Here is a 3890-nt window from a genome sequence, read left to right as displayed (position 1 = left end):
CAGGGGACAGATCCACTCTGCATTGCCTTATTCAGAACCTTACTGTGGAGAAATCATCAAGATAGATTTGTTTCAACCACAATACTCGAGTTGCTCTTCATTTATAAAGTCAGGCTGTATCTACAATGAGACTTTCGCACAAGGTGTAGAGTGAGGCCAATATACCATGTTCATAAGGGCTGGAAAAAACAAAATTACTTTATTTTTGACCCTTGAAAGTTTCTGATATCTCCATTTGGTTTGGATTTTCCCAATCTCCAACACGATGCTGTAGCTGAGTAGAGCATATGGTCCTAATAGATATTCAGTCCAGATGTTAGTTGTCTAATATGTATCCTGAACGGCTGCGCCGAGCAGCATATAAGGAAAGCTGGTGGAGCAGTTAAATAAGGAACATGCACATTCCAGTATTCTCACCAGTTTACTAAAGTTAAGAGTTCCAGATTGCAATACCTCCGGTTCTGTCACTTTGAATTTCTGGGAAATGTTAAGAGCATGAAACTGGCTGTACGCTCTCAGAGCGGATGGGGAATGGGCCCACCTGAAACCTGAGCACGATGGAGAGCCCTCAGCACACAGTGTGTCCTGCCCCATCTGTCCTGTGCCCCATTCTGGCTGCGAGCAGAGCCAGGCACCGGTCAGCTGCTGGTGCAACCAGAGCTGCCATAGCTTGATGGCTGAAGAGGTTTGGAGAAAGGGAAAAATTTTGCCCTAGCACCCCCCTTCGAACCCAAGGCTGGTCCCTGCTAAACTTGATCAGTAGCTGCACATAGTGGTTTTAATTCTGGCAGACTTCATGAAATCAGCAGTGGACAAAGAGGAGCAGCAGTGATCCCGCTGCCAAGGGAAGGGCTGCACCCTGAGAGGCAGCAGAATGCCCCCCGCCAGTGGGAAGAGATGCAGTCAGAGCTCGCACACTGCTCGGCACAAGAAACTCTCACTGCAGATTACAAAGCCAAGGAAGCCTTCATGTTTTCCCTGCTGCTCAGAGAGCTATTTATATTTTAGTGTTCAACACAGCATGTAAGCTGAGAGCAGACCTGCTTTTCTTCTCCCATGCTTCTTCTGGCTGAGGTGATGCCGGGGCTCCTGGGCAGCCTGGTGGGGCTGGAGGGAACCTGGGAGCATGGCACACCCAGTCCACATCAGCTAGAAAGGGACAGAACACCTGGTATGCCCTTCAGCCCCTTGGCTTTTAGTAGCTGAGAAATAACCAATCTGTGATGCTTCTTCAGTTCTCTGGGTTAGATTTCAGCTTATAGAGACGGCTGTGGGCTCCATTTAACATTGGGCTCCTTTTAACAAATTAAAAAAATATATCTTTCTCCTCATCCTTCCTTTCATCAGGAAGATTCACTCCTTGTAATAATCCCCCATAAACCATGACCAGCTGAAGGTCCCAGCCTTACTCCCAAAGTCCTCTCAGCCCAAACCTTGCTCTGATTTCAGTGGAAGCAGGACCCCATGCCAAGTGATAAGGCAAATTGCTTTATAGTTTTAACCTGTGAGCGCGGCTTACTCAGCAAGGAAATTAGCAGCTTCAAACACAGGCACAGGTACACACAAACTCTCCTATTACTCAAGTAAACCTGAAAGTAGTTTGAGAGTTACAATTTTATTGACTGGGAAGTCAATAAAAAGGATTAGCTTTTAAGATTAACAGTAAAACTTGATTGCTTCTTTCAGCAGCTAACCTAATAATTTCAGGAGCAGAGGCTCTGGGATCTGTAGATCACGTAGAAAAACTTGGTGAACATCTTTGAAAAGGAATGTTTTTTTTATGCATGGATGGAAATAATTTAAGCCACATAAAGCCTCAATATGCTCTCCTATGTGTGGTTTTTCTCCTTGTCAAATAGAGAAAAGAAGACCTTGACCTTTTTAGGAACAAAAGGAAAGGGTTTTCTTTATGAGAAGTACTCTTTAGTGATTAGGTACAAGTGTCTGATTGTGTTAATTCTCAAGGTCTGTCCTTATTAATGTTCAATTGTTGATTAAAGGCATTGTCTGCAATTAATGCCTGTCAGTGGTGTTTACACATGGTGATGATATTTCATCGGAGAAGGTAACTCTGTTAATAAGTTGCAGCCCTGAGAAATAAGCAAAGGGCTAAGTGCCTTGTAGAGGCTGTTGATCGCATGCAGATGCTGCTGGGCACTAGGGCGGAACCTCGCGCATCACCCTGTTTGTTCTCGCACAGAGCTCTGCACATCAGTGGGACTCTGCTCTGGGATCATCCTGGGAAGCAGTGGGAGGGCTGCAAGGAGAAATATGGCAGCAGAGCTGGCTGGGGCCAGGCAGCAGCTTCTGACAGTGGGACTTCTGGGGTAAATGCCATTGGTGCCTGTGCTTGAAAGCACATAAGCCTCTCTCCAAATTCTTTCTCTGTCGCCTATAGAAGAATATGTTTGGCTTTTCTTTGAGGTTGTAACCATTCTGCCTCAACACCTTTGGATGCCTTTTTAAGTTATGAGATAGTTTGAGGTGGTATTAGCAACCGATGGAGCCCTGAAAGCTGAAGGGAGTTTGTGCTGCTCAGCAACCTAAGCCTCAAGTGAAATCTTGGGTTTGAAGTGACCAAAAACTTTCCATCAAGTGATGTGGAAGGTGTTTGAACCCTCTCTTGGAAACCAGTGGTTGCTGCATGGCTGGGCAAGATGCAAAAGCAGTAACTACTGCACTCACTGCCAAAGCACTTAGAGTCAAAGGTAAGACGAGCATATTCAGCAAAGCAGAGAGTTGTCTTCAACAGCTTATTGGAAAAAAGGTGCTTTAAAAACTTACAAAAAAAATAGCAAGAAGTAGAAATGAAATTATTACTGTTTAAGAATGTTTTCATAGCATGCCTATAGAAAACATAGTAGTTATATGTGCATGCATTGTATTTTACTATTAGTTTGTTACACAGGGTCCCGCTTTAAACAAATCATGCCTTTAATGGAGTCGAATAGTTCCAGTGACCTGGTATTAGCCTTGAATCTGGGGCAGAGCTAGTCCATGGTGGTTCAGATAGCAGTTTGCTTGCTTCCCTCTCTGGGGATTGAGTTGTCCCTCTTAAGGCTAAGCTCCAGTACTGGTCCTGTGTGGCATACTGAGCTGATCAGAAAATAGAAAGGACTGGTCAGCATTTCTTCCTGTGAAGAAACCTCTCATCCATGCCCTTGTAAAATACATTTCCATCACTAGGAATCATTCCTCTCTCAGGAGAGTTTAATATCCAAAGCCCTTGTCCATCCAAAAATAAATGGTAACAGGCTCACTGCAGGACAGATGTTTGTCATAGTGGAAAATGATCTCTAGAAAAGAATACAGAAATTATTTCATTTTTTCAGTTCTGAACAAATACAGGTTCTCCAGTTAAGGTGCTCTCATGTTTCTGTCTCAGATTTGTCCAGGCATTGAATGTTTAGTGTTCAGTCTTCAAATATTGCTAGTTCTCCATGAATAATCAAGCTGCTTGCTCCTGGGCAGCAGAGTCTGTTGACTAAGGGAAGTATGATGCCGTGTTTCCATGTAGAATGGTAAAACCTTTAGTTGTCTTGGCAGGCAAGTTGCTAACAAAGCATTCTGCACAAAACTGTGGCAACTTTTGACATGGAGATCAGCATCGCTGCTTGCTGTGACCAATTTGACCCACCTCATTTTTATGTTTTTCTTGATCTAGCCATGTCTCGAGTTCATGAACAGGAAGGTAGGAAGGTACTCTTGGAGGCATGATCCTCAGCTCCACATAGTCTGTTAACTTCAGCAGATGCTGGATGAGATCTTGAGCATCTTTTACTCCATTATCTTTGGCGTCTACTGCATAGGGAGCACAGCTTGCAGACATGCCAGAGCTTCTGAATTTGCCCAGCATCTGCATTCCAGATAACCAAGATGCTTACTTCTTT

General features: G+C 44.1%; 1 long non-coding RNA gene across 2 annotated transcripts in view; it reads left to right on the top strand.

The window, feature by feature from the left end:
• Positions 1 to 1892: 1892 nt before the first annotated feature.
• The window catches only part of LOC116216805, a 14620-nt gene continuing 12622 nt past the window's right edge, over positions 1893 to 3890 (top strand). Inside the window, exons 1-2 of one of the 2 annotated variants that reach the window (XR_004160298.1) lie at positions 1893 to 2327; positions 2425 to 2708. This is a non-coding gene — a long non-coding RNA (uncharacterized LOC116216805). Of the gene's footprint in view, positions 2709 to 3890 lie in introns of both variants that reach the window. The other variant, XR_004160297.1, reaches the window with a different exon arrangement.

The sequence above is a fragment of the Meleagris gallopavo genome, chromosome 7, assembly GCF_000146605.3.
Source record: "Meleagris gallopavo isolate NT-WF06-2002-E0010 breed Aviagen turkey brand Nicholas breeding stock chromosome 7, Turkey_5.1, whole genome shotgun sequence".
NCBI classification, from domain to species: domain Eukaryota; kingdom Metazoa; phylum Chordata; class Aves; order Galliformes; family Phasianidae; genus Meleagris; species Meleagris gallopavo.
Note: the sequence above shows the minus strand (reverse complement) of the source record. Positions and strands in the feature narration are given on the sequence as shown.